Source organism: Macaca fascicularis, chromosome 7, assembly GCF_037993035.2.
Source record: "Macaca fascicularis isolate 582-1 chromosome 7, T2T-MFA8v1.1".
NCBI classification, from domain to species: domain Eukaryota; kingdom Metazoa; phylum Chordata; class Mammalia; order Primates; family Cercopithecidae; genus Macaca; species Macaca fascicularis.
In genome coordinates this window covers 169,745,934-169,764,090 of record NC_088381.1, presented here as the reverse complement: position 1 = coordinate 169,764,090, position 18,157 = coordinate 169,745,934, and positions in this window count along the sequence as shown.

Below are 18,157 nucleotides of genomic sequence, written 5' to 3'. Positions count from 1 at the left end.
CTTGCTGCCTTGAGAGTTTCTTAGATGGAGCTTGGTGGACTCTCTGAGTTGAGGAGATGGAGCTGAGAGTCCGAGGAAGGCGAGGTGCTTCCTAGTGTTAGCAGGACAGGGGACCTGAGAGGAGAGAGCTGCACAGAGACAGAACTCCAGAGATCTGGGCAGGGTCTCCTTTGAGTATTTAGCTGGGTGTTGATCAGTGCATGCATGTGAGAAGACTACCAGAGGCTGGGGAAAGAACCACCCAAAGGATTAGAGATAATAGTACTTAGTGCTCACATTGAACTGGGAATAGTGCCATTTCCAAATAGCTATACTGGACAGTCTTAAATATTCATTGGGCATTGATAGAGCACGCAGGAAGATTTTGCCTCAGGAGTGGGAAGTAATTAGTCCCAGACTGTGTGATGCTCTAGTCTATCTAACAAGTCCTAAAAGGAAGACCCAAAAGGATCACAATATTTCTGAGGACCTCAACAGCATCCTGAAACAAAGTTGAAGGCTCTTTATGGGGTTGAGAAAATATCCAGCACCTAACCAGATAAAATTCACAATGTTAGTTATCTAAGCAAAAATTAACAGGCATGCAAAAGAGCAGAAAAATACAATCTACAATGAGGAGAGAAATTAATTAAATGTAAGCCAGAACTGACTATGAATTCAGCAGCATATTAAACAGATTATAAACCATGACCAAGTGGGATTTATTCCTAGAATGCAAAGGTGCTTTAACGTATGAAAATTGATCAATATAATACACAACATTAACAGAATGAAGGGAAAAACCCAACATGGTCATCTCAATTGGTCCAGAAAAAGCACCAGACAAAATTCAACACACTTTCATGATAAAAACATAAAAAACTAGGGATAGAAGGAAATTACCTCAACATAATAAAATCCGTATGTAAAAAACTCACAGTGAATGTCATACTCAATAGTGAAAGACTAAAAGCTTTTTATCTAAGATCTGGAATAAAGTGAAGATGCTCCTTTTGTCATTTCTGTTCAACATAGTTACTGGAAATCCTAGCCAGAGAAATTAAGCAAGAAAAACAAATAAGGCAATTTAAATTAGAAAAGAAGTAAAATGATCTGCTTCTATATGATATGGTCTTATATGTAAAAAATCATAAAGATTTCACCAAAAAACCTTTTAGAACTAATAAATCCAGCAAAGAATGGGATACAAAGTCAATGACCAAAAATCAGTTGCATTTCTATACACTAACATTGAATAACCCAGAAAGAAAATTAAGAAAATAATTCCATTTGTAATAGTATTGAAAAAAAAAATACTTAAGAATTAACCAAAGAAGTGAAAGACTTGTACAATGAAAACTACAAAATATTGCTGAAAGAAATTAGAGACATAAATAAATAAAAGTACATCCTGTGTTCATGACTGGAAGAATTAATATTGTTAAGATGTCAATACTACTCAAAATAATCTACAGATTAAATGCAATCTTGATTAAAATCCCAATTATGTTTTTGCAGAAGTAGGAAAAACCCATCCTAAAATTTGTATGGAATCTCAACGGACCCCAACAGCTAAAACAATACTGAAAACAAAAAGAACAAAGCTGGAGCACTCCTGATTTCACTTCCTGTTTTCAAAACTTATTACAAAGCTACAGTAATCAAAACAGTTTAGTCTGGCATAAAGACAAACATATAGAGCAATGAAATAGAATACAGAGTCTAGAAACAGACCCTTGCATATATGGTCAAATTAGATTCAGCAAGGGTGTCAGATCACTCAGTAGAGAAAAGGCTATCTTTTCAACAAATGGTGCTGGGAAAACTGGATAGTCACATACAGTAGAATAAAGTTGGACTTTGTATTAGTCTGTTTTGCATTGCTATAAAGGAATATCTGAGGCTGGGTAATTTATAAAAAAAGAGGTTTGACTTATGGCTCTGCAGGTCATACAGAAGCATGGCACCAGCTTCTGCTTCTGGTGAGACCTAAGAAGTTTTTACTCATGGCAGAAGGCAAACAGGAGCTAGTGTGTCAAATGACAAGAGAGGGAGCAAGAGAGAGAAGAGGAAGTGCCAGGCTCTTTTTAACAATCAGATCTCATGGTAACTAATAGAGCAAGGGCTCACTCATTACCATGAGGAGGGCACAAAAACATTCCTGAGGGATCTGCCCTCATGACTCAAACATCTCCCGCTAGATCTCACCTCCAACATCGAGGATCACATTTTAGTATGAGATTTAGAGGGGACAAATATCCAAACTATGTCAGATCCTTATCTAAACCTATTATACAAAAATTAACTCAAAATGGATTACCTATTTGTGAGGCCTGCAATTACAAGACTCTTAAAAGAGACAGGGCAAAATCTTCATGACATTGAATTTAGCAGTGATTTATTGGACATGACACAAAAAGCACAGGCAACAAAAGAAAACATAGACTTATTAGACTTTATAATAATTGAAAAATTGTGTGCATCAACAATCAACAGCTATTTTGCAAATCATGTATTTGATAAGATATTAATGTTCAGAACATATACAGAACTCCTCAAACTGAAGACAAACAAAACCAAACAACCTGCTTCAAAAAAAGGGCAAAGGACTCGAATAGATATTACTTTAAAGAAGATATACAGATGGCCAGTAAGCACACGAAAAGATGCTCAACATAACTAATCATTGGGGAAATGCAAATCAAAATTACGATGAAATACTATCTCACACCCATTACATGGCTATTTAAAAAAACACAAAATGACAAGTGTTGGCAAGAATGTGGAGAAATTAGAGCCCTTGTACCATCTCAGTGGGTATGTAAAATGGTACAGCCACTGTGGAAAACAGCATGGCAATTTGTCAAAACACTAAAAATAGAATTACCATTTGATCCAGCAATTCCACTTCTGGGTATATATCTAAAATAACTGAAAGTAGATTCACAAAGAAATGTTTATATAACCTTGTTAATAGCAGCAATATTCACAATAGCTGAAATGTGGAAGCAAGCCAAGTGCCCACTGATGGATGAATGAAGAAATAAATTGTCTAAGGTTGTCCCTTGGTATATTTGGGGGACTGGTTCCAGGACCTCCTGTGGATAACAAAATCCACAGATGTTCAAGTCCCTGATGTAAAATAGTGCAGTATTTGCATATAACTCATACACATCTTCTCATGTACTTTAAATCATCTCTAGATTACTTATAATACCTAACATAATGTAAATGTTATATAAATAGTTATACTCTATTGTTTAGGGAATAATGACAAGGAAAAAGTCTGTGCATGTTAAGTACATATGCAATTTTTTTCAAATATTTTTATCTGTGGTTGGTTGAATTCATGCATGCAGAACCCATGGATATGGATGAACAACTGTATACATATAATGGATTATTATTTGGCTTTAAAAAGGAAGGGAATTCTGATATATGCTACAAAATGGATGAACTTTGAGAACATTATGCTCAGCAAAATAAGCCCACCACACAAAGACAAATACTATATGATTCCACTTATATGAAGTACTTAGAGTAGTCAAAATCACAGAGACAGAAAATAGGATGGTGGTTGCCAGGGGCTAGAGGAAGGTGGAAATGGGAAGTTACCGTTTAATGGATATAGAGTTTTAGTTGTACACAATGAAAAGAGTTCTGGAGATGGATGGTTGCACAACATTGAAAATGTATTTAATACCACTGAACTGTATACTCGAAAATTGTTGAGATGGTGAATTTTGTATCTGTATTTTACCACAAGGAAAAAATGGGAAAAACAGTTAATACTGAGAAGCACTTTTAGCAGAAGCTGGAGGCAAGCTCTGACAGAGAATCTGATAGGATATTTTCTTTTTCTAGCAGGAACAAAGATAGCAACCTTTCATTTTATGGAACATTGTGCACCAATAAAACATTTCACTTACAAGAAACCCAAATAAAAGAAAAGAGCATCAGTGAGCTGTAGGACAAATTCAAAGTGGTCAAATATATGAGTAATATGGATAATTGGAGTTCTCAACAGAAAAAATATTTGAAGCAATAACAGCTAAATGCTTTTCTAAATTTGATAAAAACTGTAAACTCACCTAAGAAACTTAACGAAGTCCAAGCACAAGAAACCTAAGGAAAACTATTCCAAAGTACATCATAATCAAATTACTCAAAATCGATGATAAGAGAAACATCTTAAAAGCAGCCAGAAGAGAGCCAGTCCTGGTAGTGCGCATCTGTAATCCCAGCTACTTGGGAGGTTGAGGTGGGAGGATTGCTGGAGCCCAGGAGTTCAAGACCAGCCTCAGCAACATAGTGAAACTCCATTCCCCCAAAAATAAGAAGAAAAAAAAAAAAAAAAAAAAAAAAAGCAGCCAGAGTTGGGGCTGGGAAATTTTGTACACAGGAAAAAAGAGAAAAATAATAGCACATTTCTTATTGGAAACAGTGAGGAAAAAGCAGAGACAGTGGAGCAACATCTTTGAAGTACTAAAATAAAAAACCTGCAACCTAGAATTCTATCTTAGTGAAAATATCTTTTAAAATGAGGGTAAAATAGGCCGGGCTCGGTGGCTCACATCTGTAATCCCAGCACTTTGGGAGGCCAAGGCAGGCAGATCACGAGGTCAGGAGATGGAGACCATCCTGGCTAACACGGTGAAACCCCGTCTCTACGAAAAATACAAAAAAGTAGCTGGGCGTGTTAGCGTGCGCCTGTAGTCCCAGCTACTCGGGAGGCTGAGGCAGGAGAATGGCGTGAACCTGGGAGGCGGAGCTTGCGGTGAGCCGAGATCGCACCACTGCACTCCAGCCTGGGCGACAGAGCGAGACTCCTTTAAAAAAAAAGAAAAAAGAGAGTAAAATAAAAAGTTTTTTTAGAAATACAAAAGCTGAAGGAGTTCATGACCAACAGACCTGCACTACAGGAAATGTTAAAGAAAATGTCAAATAGAAGGAAAATAGTACCATGTAAAAATATGGATATACATCAAGGAATGAAGAGTATCTTAAATGGTAACTACATGGTAAATATGTAAGATTTTAAAAATTGTTTACATATCTTAAAAACAAAAAGAATGATAACCTATTGTTGGTTTTATACATTTATAAAAGAAAAATGTATGACAACAATAGCACAAAGGTCATAAGGAGAAAATAGAAGCATACTAGTGCAAGTTTCTTATACTATACATGAAATGGTATAATAGCTATCATTAAAGGTAGATTGTGATAAATTAAAGATGTATACTGTAATTCTGAAAGCAATCAGAAAAATAATAGAACAATGAGACCTACCAAGCCAAAAAAGGAGATTAAAATGACATAATAAAAAATATTCAAGTAATCCAAAAGAAGGCTGAAAAGAGGGTAAAGATAACAGAGAACAGATGGAACTAATGGAAAACAAATAGCAGGATAAGCTTAAGTCTAATCAGAACTGTAAATACATTAAATGTAAATGATCTAAACTTTCAATTAAAAGTTAGAGACTGGATAAAAAAGTGAGCCAAGCATCTTCTGTCTATACAAAATGCACTTTATTTTATTTTATTTTAATTAATTATTTTAAAATTTTAACTAATTAAATAAAAACAGGTTCTCACTATGTTGTCCAGGCTGGCCTTGAACTCCTGGACTCAAACAGTCCTCCCACTTCAGTCTCCTGAGTACTGGGACTACAAGTGTGCACTACCACACCTGGCTCAAAATGTACTTTAGATACAGAAATAGATTAAAAGTAAGAGAATGAAAAGCAATATGCCATGCTAACACTATTCAAAATAAGCCTGGAATAACTAGATTAATATTAAAAAAAGATTTAAGGCAGATTTTTACCATGGATAAGGACACTAATTTCTTTCTCTCTCTCGCTCTCTTTCTTTTTTTTTTTTTTTTGAGACAGGGTCTCGCTCTGTCACCCAGGCTGGAGTGCAGTGGTGTGATCTTGGCTCACTGCAACCTCCACTTCCCGGGTCAAGTGATCCTCCATGGTTTCTCCATGTTGTCCAGGCTGATCTCAAACTCCTGAGCTCAAAGTGCTCCACCCACTCTCGCCTCCCAAAGTGCTAGGATTACAGGTGTGGGCCACCACAACTGACCAGGAAACTAATTTCATAATGATAAAGATTTCAATTCACCATGAGAAAAAAAAAAACCAATTCTAAATGTTAATGCACTTAACAAAAGAGCTCTAAAATGCATGAAGAAAATCTGATAGAACCACAAGGAGAAATAAACACAACGAAAACCAGATATTTCAATACCTCTTTTTCAATAATTTTTCAGAGCAATTAGTATGAATATGAAAACTTGAACAATGCTGTTGATAACTTGAACCAATTGACATTTATAGGACACTCTACTCAACAACAGGAGGACACACTTTTTTAAAATTCAGAAGGTTCACCATATTTGACTATATTGTGAGCTATAAAATGAATCTCAACATATTTAAAATGATTCAAGTCATACCAATACAGGCATACCTCAGAGGTATTGTGGGTTTGGTTCCAGATCACCACAATAAAGCAGATATTGCAATAAAGTGAGTCACATGACTTTTTTGGTTTCCCTGAACAAATAAAAGTATGTTTACACTATTCTGGAGCTTTCAAGTATGCAATAGTGAGAGGTGACAATGTGCTAGTAGCCCTCACTCTCAGCGCGTCCTTGGCCTCCGGCCTTAGCGTCCACTCTGGCGGCGTTTGTGGAGCCCTTCAGCCCGCCAGGGCACTGTGGGAGCCCCTCTCTGGGCTGGCTGAGGCCGGAGCCTCCTCCCTCTGCTTGCGGGGAGGTGTGGAGGGAGAGGCGCAGGCGGGAACCCACGCTGCGCTCACGGGCTGGTGTGAGTTCTGGCAGGTGCGGGCGCAGGCTCTGTGGGCCCCACACACGGAGTGGCCCAGGGCAGTGAGGGTCTTAGCACCTGGGCCAGCAGCTGTGGGGGTTGCACTGGTCCCCCAGCAGTGCTGGCGCTCCCGTGCTGCACTCAAATTCTCGCTGGGCCTTAGCTGCCTCACCGTGGGGCAGGGCTCTGGACCTGCAGCCTGCCATGTCTGAGCTCCTCCTCCTCCTGCAGTGGGCTCCCATGGGACCTGAGCCTCTGTGACTGGCGCCGCCCCCTGCTCCATGGCGCCTGGTCCTATGGGCAGCCCAAGGGCTGAGGAGTGCAGGTGTGGCTTGGGACTGGCTGGGCAGCTCTGCCTGCAGCCCCAGTGCAGGATCCACTGTGTGAAGCCAGCTGGGCTCCTGAACCGGATGGGGACTTGGAGAACTTTTATATCTTGCCGGAGGATTGTATGTGCACTAATCAGCACTCTGTATCTAGTTAACCTAGTGGAGACTTGGAGGACTAGCACTCTGTGACTCTGTGTCTAACTCAAGGATTGTAAATGCACCAATCAGCACTCTGTGCCTAGCTCAGGGTTTGTAAATACACCAATCAGCACTCTGTGTCTAGCTCAGGGTTTGTGAGTACACCAATTGGTACTGTGTAGCTAACCTAGTGGTGACTTGGAAGACTAGCACACTGTGACTCTGTGTCTAGCTCAGGGTTTGTAAATACACCAATTGGTACTCTGTATCTAGCTAACTCTGTGTCTAGCTAACTAGCACTCTGTGACTGTGTCTAGCTCAAGGATTGTAAACGCACCAATCAGCATTCTGTCCAAATGGACCAATCAGCTCTCTGTAAAACAGACCAATCAGCTCTCTGCAAAATGGACCAATCAGCAGGATGTGGGTGGGGCCAGATAAGGGAATAAAAGCAGGCTGCCCCAGCCAGCAGTGGCAACCTTCAAGGCTGTGGCAGGTTTGTTCTTTTGCTCTTTGCAATAAATGTTGCTGCTGCTCACTGTTTGGATCCACGCTGCCGTTATGAGCTGAAACGCTCACCGTGAAGGTCTGCAGCTTCACTGCTGAAGCCAGCTGGATCACGAACCCACTGGGAAGAATGAACAACTATAGAGGTGCTGCGCTTAAGAGCTGTAACACTCACCACGAAGGTTTGCAGCTTCATTCCTGAGAGCGAGACCACCAACCCACCAGAAGGAAGAAGCTCTAGACACATCTGAACGTCTGAAGGAACCAAGTCCAGACACACTATCTTTAAGAACTGTAACCCAGAAGCTGCAAGGGTCCGCGACTTCACTCTTGAAGTCAGACCAAGAACCCACCAATTTGGGATACAATAGCATGATATGTAAAAAGCAATGTACATATATTGATTAGAAATACTTCATTCCTAAAAATGTTAACTATCATCTGAGCCTTCAGCAAGTCATAATCTTTTTGCTGGTAGAGGATCTTACCTTGATGTTTACGGCTGCTGACTGATCAGAGTGGTGGTTGCTGAAGGTTGCAGTGGTTGTGACAATTACTTTTTTTTTTGTGAGATAGGGTCTCATTCTGTTACCCAGGCTAGCGTGCAGTGGCACAATCATAGTTAACTACAACCTCAAACTCCTGGGCTCAAGGGATTCTCCCACTTTAGCCTCCTGAGTAACTAGGACTACAGGCATGTGCCACTGTGACTGACTGATTTCTTTAATATTTTGTAGAGTCGGGGTCTCTTTATTGTCCAGGCTGGTCTGGAACTCCTGGTCTCAAGTGATCCTCCCCATTTGGCCTCCCAGAGTGTTAGGATTACAGGCATGAGCCATTGTGCCTTTCCCAATTTCTTTTTTTTTTCTTTTTTTTTTTTTTTGAGACGGAGTCTTGCTCTGTTGCCCAGGCTGGAGTGCAGTGGCTGGATCTCAGCTCACTGCAAGCTCCGCCTCCCAGGTTTATGCCATTCTCCTGCCTCAGCCTCCTGAGTAGCTGGGACTACAGGTGCCCGCCACCTCGCCCGACTAGTTTTTTGTATTTTTTAGTAGAGACGGGGTTTCATCAGGTTAGCCAGGATGGTCTCGATCTCCTGACCTCGTGATCCGCCCGTCTCGGCCTCCCAAAGTGCTGGGATTACAGGCTTGAGCCACCGCGCCCGGCCCCCAATTTCTTAATGTGAGAGAAGAATGAAGTTTGTCACATTGATGGACTTTTCCTTTCATGAAAGATTTCTCTGTAGTGTGTGGTGCTATTTGGCAGCATTTTACCCACAGTAGAACTTTCAAAATTGGAGTCAGTCCTCTCAAAGCCTGCCACTGTTTTATCAACTAGGTTTGTGGAATATTCTAAATCCTCTGTCATCATTTCAACAGTGTTCACACCAGCTTTACCAGGAGTTATTCCATTTCAAGAAACCACTTTATTTGTTCAGCCATAAGAACCAACTCCTCATCTGTTCAAGTTTTCTAATGAGATTGTAGCAATCCAGTCACATCTTTAGGCTCCACTTATAATTCTGGTTCTCTTGCTATTTCTACTTTATCTGTAGTTCTTTCCTCTCCTGATGTCTTGAGCCCCTCAAAGTTATCCATGAGGGTTGGGACCAATGTCTTCCAAACTCTTGTTTTATTTTGAGACAAGGTCTCGCTTTGTCACCCAGGAATATGAAGGGCAGTGGTGTGATCTCGGCTCACTGCAGCCTCAAGTTCCTGGGCTCAAGTAATCCTACCACCTCAGCCCCCCAAGTAGCTGGGACTACAGGTGCACGAGTAGCTGGGACCACAGGTGCACAGCACCACAGCCAGCTAATTTTTGTATTTTTAGTAGAGACACCATTTTACTATGTTGTTGAGACTGGTCTCAAACTCCTGGACTCAAGCCATCCATCCTCAGCCTCCCAAAATGCTGGGATTACAAGCATGAGCCACTCTGCCCCGCCCAAACTCCTGTTAATGCTGCTATTTTGATCTCTTCCCATGAATCACAAATGTTCTTAATGACATCTAGAACTGTGAATTCTTTCCAGAAGGTTTTCAATTTACGTTGCCAGGATTGATCAGGGGAATCACTACCTATGGCAGCTATAGCGTTATCGAAATGTGTTTCTTAAATAACAGGACTTGAAAGTCAGAATTACTCTTTGACTCATGGGCTGCAGAATGGATGTTGTCTTAGCAGGCATAAAAACATTAATCTTCTTGTACATCTCCAACAGAGCTGTTGGTTGACTACAGGCACTGTCGTGAACAGTAGTATTTTGAGAGGAATTTGAGCATGGGTCTCAAGAGTGGCTTTAAAATATTCAGTAAGTCATGCTGTAAACGTGCTGTCATCCAGGTTTTGTCGTTCCATCTAGAGAACACAGGCAGAGTAGATTTAGCATAATTCCCTAGGATTTGCAGAATGGTAAATGAACACTGGATTCAACTCAAAGTCACCAGCTGCATTAGCCCCTGCCAAGAGTGTCAACATGTCCTTTGATGTTTTCAGGCTAGCATTGACTTCTCTTCTGTAGCTATGAAACTTCTAGATGGCATCTTCTGCCAATATAAGGCCGTTTCATTTGCATTGAAAATCTGTTGTTTAATCTAGCCGCCTTCATTAATGATCTTAGCTAGGTCTTCTGAATAACTTGTTGCAGCTTCTACATCAGGACTTGCTGCCTCACTTTGCACTTTTATGTTATGGAGATGGCTTCTTTCCTTTTACTTCATGAACCAACCTCTGCTAGTTTCCAACTTGTCTTCTGCAGCTTCCTCACCTCTCTCAGTGTTCATAAAACTGAAGAGAGGTAGGGCCTTGCTCTGTATTAGGCTTTGGCTTAAGGGAATGTTGTGGCTGGTTTTATTTACTCGCACCACTAAAACTTCCTTCATATCAGCAATAAGGCTGTTTCACTCTCTTATCCTTTGTGTGTTAACTGGAGCAGCACTTTCAATTTCTTTCATGAGCTTTTCCTTTGCCTTCACAACTTGGCTGTTTTTGATGCAAGAGCCTAAGTTTCAGCCTATCTCCATTTTTGATATATCTTCCTCACTAAGCTTAATTATTTCTAGCTTTTGATTTAAAATGAGAGATGTGTGATTCTTTCTGTCCCTTGAACACTAAAAGGCTTATTACTTAATAACACAGTAGGTTTATTAACTGACTGAATTTCAGAATTGTTGTGTCTCAGGGAATAGAAAGACACAAGGAGAGGGGGAGAGATGGGAGTATGACTAGTCCGTGGAGCAGTCAGAACACGCAACAGTTATCGATTAAGTTGGCTGTTTCACACGGATGCAGTCTGTGGTGCCCCCAACACAATTAAAATAGTAACATAAAAGATTGCTGGTTACAGGTCAACATAATAGATATGATAATAATGAAAATTTCTGAAATATTGTGAGGATTACTGAAATGTGACACAGAGACTTGAAGCAAGCACATGCGGTTGGAAAAATTATGCTGATAGAGTTGCTTGATGCAGGGTTGCCACAAAACAACACAAGATCTGTGAATCTTAATGAAGCAAAGTGCAATGAAATGCGAAATGCCTGTGTGCTCTTTCACCACAGTGGAATTAAACTAGAAATCCGTAACGGAAGAATCCTTGGAAAACCCTCTTGTAATTGGAAATTAAACAACATACTTGTAAATAATTCATAGATCAAATAAGGTATCAAAACAGACATTAGAAAGTATTGGAAACTGAATGCAAATAAAAACACAACATATTAGATTTGTGGGATGCTGTAAAAGCACCACAGCGGGATGGGGAATTGTAGCAATAAACATAAATTACAAATGATAATTCTCAAATCAATAACCTCTTCTTCCACTTTAAACTAGGAAAATAAGACATTAAACACAAAGATTATAGTATACTGTAAGAGGTATATCATGGCTATCAGATTAATGGTAGCCATAAGGCCCACTTAAGCATCTCACGGGGCTAATGCATGTCATTTAGCAATGTGATGCAGCCTGACCTGGGAATTTCCAACCCAGAGATTTCCAGGAGACAATGCCACCACAGCAAAGATGTAACTTTCATAAACTTAAAACAAAGCTTACCTTTAGAAGAATAGCTTAAATTCCCTTTATGAAAGAAACACTTGGAAACGGATGCAGATTAGATGCAGGTATAAGAAAGGGGGAACAATCTTCCAAACCCTGAGAATGGTCTTTAGATGAAAACCCTCCTGGTCAGTCGTTCTTCTGACCCCTGACTGTATCTGGTTCACGCCACTAGCCTGCTCCCACAATCAGTCTTAGAAAAGAAGAGTGGTCCAGAAAAAACTGCTTGTGCATCAGACAGCAACTAAGACTCATCTTTGGTGCAAATCAAGCAGAAAGGGAGAAGTCACCCCTGTGGAAGCAAGCCAACTAGGACCACCCCAAATGCCCAAACATGACAGACATGTATACGTATGATGATGAGGACATTATTTATAATAGCTCCAAACTGAGACCTAAGACAAAAACCCAACAAAAAATGAATCAAAATTGATCTCGATACTGGAGGTAGCAGATATCAATTTTAAGGTAACCATGATTAATACACTCAAGAAAACAGAAAAAAGATTGAGAAAACCCTTGAAAAGTTGGCGAATTTCAAGAGAGAATTGAAATCCATAAAAAGAATCAAACAAGCATTCTATAACTAAAAAATACAGTATCTGAAATAGAACTCTCCAAAAGGATTTAACAAAGAATTAGACAAAGCCAATGACAGAGTTAATGAAATAGATAACAGACCAATAGAATGTATTCAAACTGAAACATACAGAGGAAAATATAGAAGGAACATTAGAAGCACGTGAGAAAGAATGAAAGGTTTGACATTTAGTTGAAGTCCTAGATGAGGGTGGGGAAGAAGTGATATTTGAGGTGATACTGCTCAATAATTTTTTCAAAATTGATGAAAAACATAATTCACAAATTAAAGAAACCTGGTGAATCTTACAGATGCTGGAGATATTTATTAGTTCTGACAGATTTTCAATAAATTCCTTAGATTTTCTGCATATGAGATCATGTCATCTGCAAATAGAGATTGTTTTACTTCTTCCTTTCTAATCTGGATGCCTTTTATTTATTTTTCTTACTTAGTTTCCCTGGCTGCAATGTCCTGTGCTATGTTAAACAGAAGTGACAAGAGTGAATATTCTTGTCTCATTTCTGATCTTAGGGAAAAGCATCCAGTCTTTCACCATTCAGTGTGATATTAGCCAATAGTATGAGTTGGGTTTTTCATAGATGCTTTCATAGATGCTTGTCAGATTGAGGACCCCTCAAAGAGCATCTATGAAACATTCTCATCTATTCCTAGTTTGTTGAGTGTGTGTGTGTGTGTGTGTGTGTGTGTGTATTTTATCATGAAAGCATGCTGGATTTTTGTCAAATGCTTTTCCTGCATCTATTGAGATAATATTGTAGTCTTTGTATTATTAAAAATTCTATTCATATGATGTTTTATATCAATTAATTTCTTAATTAATTAAACCAACTTTGCATTCCTGTGGTAAATCCCACTTGCTTATGGTGGGATCTTTTTTTAGGTGATGAATTTTGTTCGTTAGTATCTTGTTGAGGGATTTTGCATCTGTAGTCACAAGATATAGGGGTCTGTAGTTGTTTATCTTGTGATGTCTTTGTCTGGTTATCAGGGTAATATTAATCTTATAGAATCAATTAGTTAGTTTTCTCTCCTCTTCTATTTATCTAAAGAGTTTGTGAAGAATTTGCGCTAATTCTTCTTTAAATGTTTGGTGGAATTCACCAGTGAAGTCATCTGAGTCTTGGCTTTTCCTTGTTGGTGACTTTTTTCCATGACTAATTAAATCTCCTAACTTGTTATAGGTCTAGTCAGATTTTCTATTTCTTCTGTAGTCTATTTTGTTAGTTTGAGTCTTTTTTAGAAAAATTTCCATTTTATCCAATGTGTCTAATTTATTGGCATATAGTTTTTCATGGTATTCCTTTACAATTCTTTTACTTCTACAAGGCTATTAGTAATGTACTCTCATTCATTTCTGATTTTAGTAATTAGAAATTTATCCCTTCTTTGGCCAGTTGAGTAAGAATTTGCCAATTTTATTAATATTTTCAAAGAACTAACTTTTGGTTTTGTTGATATTTTTTCTATTGATTTTCTATCTCCATTTCATTAGTTTCTTCTTTAATATTTATTGTCTTTCTTCTGTTTGCTCTAGGCTTAGTTTGTGTTTGTTTTTCCAGTGTCTTAAGGTGGCAGGTTATTTGACTTCTTTCTTCTTTTTATAAATAGATTTAGAGCTATACATTTTCCTCTAAGTATCCCATGAGTTTGGGTATGTTGTGTCTTCACTTTCATTTCAAAGTATTTTATAATTTCCCCTGCTATTTATTCTTTGACCTATTTTAGAATTTTTAATGTTTTTCTGTTGAATCGATTCTTTAATCATCATGGAATACCTTTGTTTGTAGTAATACTTCTGGCCTTAATGTTAACTTTGTGCTGTGATATTGTAATCATTCCAGTTTTCTTTTGGTTAGTAACAGCATGGTTTTTCTTCTCCCATCCTTTCACTTTCAACCTTTCTGTGTCTTTCAGTCCTTATATATAAAGTGTGGACATGGTAAACAGCATGCAGTTGGGTCTTGATTTTTATCCAGACAATGCTTATTTCATTACATTTAATAAAAATTAACTGATGTAGTTGGGTTTAAATCTACCATTCTACTACACCTTCTGTGTGTTCCATCTGTTTTTTGTTCCTTATTTGACTTTTCCTGTCTTATTTAGAAGTAATCAGATATTAGTTCATTAGATCTATCAGATCTTTAGGTAGACATTTTTATATCATTTTTAGTGGATTCCAAAGACAAGAGATTTCAGTGTGCATTCTTGACTTACTATAGTTTACCTTAAGTTAGTATTTATATCACTTCCCAAAAAGTGCAAGAATCTTACAAAAATTTAACTTTATTTATCCCCTTTCACTTTTTTTTTAAAAAGAGATGGAATCTCACTACATTGTCTAGGCTGGAGTGCAGAGGCTAGTCACAGACATGATCATAGCACACTATAGCCTGGAACTCCTAGGCTTTTGCTATCCTCCTGCCTCAGCCTCCCAAGTAGCTGGGAATACAGGTGAGTGCCACTGTGCCTGGCTTCCCTTCTGCTCTTTATGTTAATTTTCATATATTTTTGCTTCCTTTTTATGACCACATAACACATTATTATTTTTGTCCCAAATAGTTAACATACATTATTTATAAATAATGTAAATACATATTTACCCACTTATTTACTCTTTCCCATACTCTTCATTCTTTTTCATGATTCTGTGTTTCCATCTGGGGCTATTAATTTGCTTAAGTATTGCTTGTATTGCTGGTTTGTTGGTGGTGATTTAGATTTTATTTTTTCTTAAAATGTCTTTATTTTACCTCATATTTTAAAAACCATTTATTTGGCCAGGCGCAGTGGTTCAAGCCTGTAATCTCAGCACTTTGGGAGGCCGAGACGGGCGGATCACGAGGTCAGGAGATTGAGACCATCCTGGGTAACACAGTGAAACCCCGTCTCTACTTAAAAAAATACAAAAAAAAAAAAAAAAACAAAAAAACTAGCCGGGCGAGGTGGCGGGCGCCTGTAGTCCCAGCTACTCCGGAGGCTGAGGCAGGAGATGGCGTGAACCCAGAGGCGGAGCTTGCAGTGAGCTGAGATCCGGCCACTGCACTCCAGCCCGGGCTACAGAGCAAGACTCCGTCTCAAAACAAACAAACAAACAAACAAACAAACAAACAAACAAAAAAACCTGTTTATTTTGAAATCATTATAGATTAACAGTAAGTTGCAAAGATAGCACAGATAAATCCATGCACTCTTTATTCAATTTTTTCAATAGTTACACTTTAATTGTAGTGCAAAATCAAAACCAAGATACTGACATTTGGTACAAAATGTGTGTAAAGCTGTATACCATTTTATGGCATGTGTAGATTCATGTAACCACGACTGCAATCAAGTTACAGACCTATTTCATACCACAAAGATCTGTTGGAGTCAACATTTTACTAGCTTGAGTGAAATGTAAGACCTTCTTCCCTCCCGGCTCACACAGTGAAACCCCATCTCTACTAAAAATACAAAAAACTAGCCGGGCGAGGTGGCGGGCGCCTGTAGTCCCAGCTACTCGGGAGGCTGAGGCAGGAGAATGGCGTGAACCTGGGGGGGCGGAGCTTGCAGTGAGCAGAGATCTCGCCACTGCACTCCAGCCTGGGCGACAGAGCGAGACTCCGTCTCAAAAAAAAAAACAAAAAACAAAAAACAAAACCTTCTTCCCTTTATATTCTTTACCTCCCCTGTTTATAATAAAGTTGTCTTAATGTTTCCTCTCCATTCATTGATGTCTGCATCATGCACTGTTATACTTCTTGGTTTGACTATCAGATGTAAATTAGAAAACTCAAAAGAGAAGGAAACTCTTTTGTATACCCATTTTTTGCTCCTTATATTGTTCCGTTTTTCTCCCCTTGATGTTCCAAGGTTACTTCTTTTATCACTTTCTATCTGTTTCAAGAACTTCCTTTGGCCAGCCCACTAGGGTTGAGCTTCTGGCATCAAATTCTCTTAGTTTTCTTTCATGTTACAATGTTTTATTTCTCTTTCATTCCTAAAGGACAATTTTGCTCCATGTAGAATTAAAGGTTGGCAGTTCTTTTCTCTTGAAAAATGTCACGTAACTTCCTTATAGCCTCCATGGTTTCTGATGAAAAATCCGCTGTCATTCGAATGGTTTTCCCCTGTAGGTTATGTGTCATTTCTCAGTGTGTGAAGAGTTTTTTCTTTGTCGTTAGTTTTCTGAGGTTTGATTATGATGCATTTTGGTGTGGATTTCTCTGCATTTATCCTGTATGGAGTTCAATCACCTTCTTGAATTTGTAGATTTATGTTTCTTGCCAAATTTGAGAAAGTTTCCATCATTATTTCTTCCAGTAGTTTTTAGCCCCATTGTCTTTCTTTTTTCCTTCTGGAACTCTGACGCTTAGACCATTAGACCATCTGTTATCATCACATAGTTCCTTAAAGTTCTATTCATATTTTTCATTCCATTTTCTCTCTGTTAAGATTTATTGATTTCTATTCTATCTTCAAGTTCACTGATATTTTTTCCTCTGTCCTCTCTATTATGCTGTTGAGCCCATTCAGTGCGTTCTTACCTTTTGGCTTATTATACTTTTTAATCCTTGAATTTCCATTTGGTTCTTCTTTATATTTTCTATTTCTTTGTTGAGACTTTATTGGTTTTCTTCTGTTTCAAGCATGTTTGTAATTGCACATTATGATGAACCACTTTAAATTCTTGTTGGAGAATCCCAACATCAATATCATTTCAGTGTTAGTGATGGTCTTTCTCATTCCAATATCTCTGATGAACATAGATGCAAAATTCCTCAATGAAATACTAGCAAACCAAATTTGACAACATATCTAAAAGATTATATACCACGACCAAGTGGGATCTGTCACGGGATGCAAAATTTTTTTAACATGTGCAAAACAATCAATGTGATATACCACATTAACAGAATGAAAGATAAAGGCTGGGTGTGGCATCTCACACCTGTAATCCCAGCACTTTGGAACACTGAAGTGGAAGGATTGCTTGAGCCTGGAAGTTTGAGACCAGCCTGGGTAACACAGTGAGACCCCATTTCTACAAAAAAATTAAAAAACATATAGCCACACATGGTGACGTGTGCCTGTAGTCCCAGCTACTCCGGAGGCTGAGACAGGAGGATTGCTTGAGCCCAGGAGTTTGAGACCAGCCTGGGTAACACAGTGAGACTCCACAATTTTTTAAAAAATAGGCCGGGCGCAGTGGCTCAAGCCTGTAATCCCAGCACTTTGGGAGGCCGAGACGGGTGGATCACGAGGTCAGGAGATCGAGACCATCCTGGCTAACACGGTGAAACCCCATCTCTACTAAAAAATACAAAAAACTAGCCGGGCGAGGTGGCGGGCGCCTGTAGTCCCAGCTACTCAGGAGGCTGAGGCAGGAGAATGGCGTAAACCCAGGAGGTGGAGCTTGCAGTGAGCCGAGATCCGGCCACTGCACCCCAGCCTGGGCGACAGAGCAAGACTCCGTCTCAAAAAAAAAAAAAAAAAAAAAAAAAAAAATAGCCAGACATGGTGGCATGTGCCTGTAATCCCAGCTACTTTGGAGGCTAAGGCAGGAGTATTGCTTGAGCTCAGGAGGTTGAGGCTGCAGTAAGCCGTGATTGCACCACTGCACTCCAACACTGCGACCTGGGTGAAAGAGAGCCTCTCAAAAAAAAAAAAAAAAAAAAAAAAAAAAAAAACTTACATGATATATATGTTAGTTAG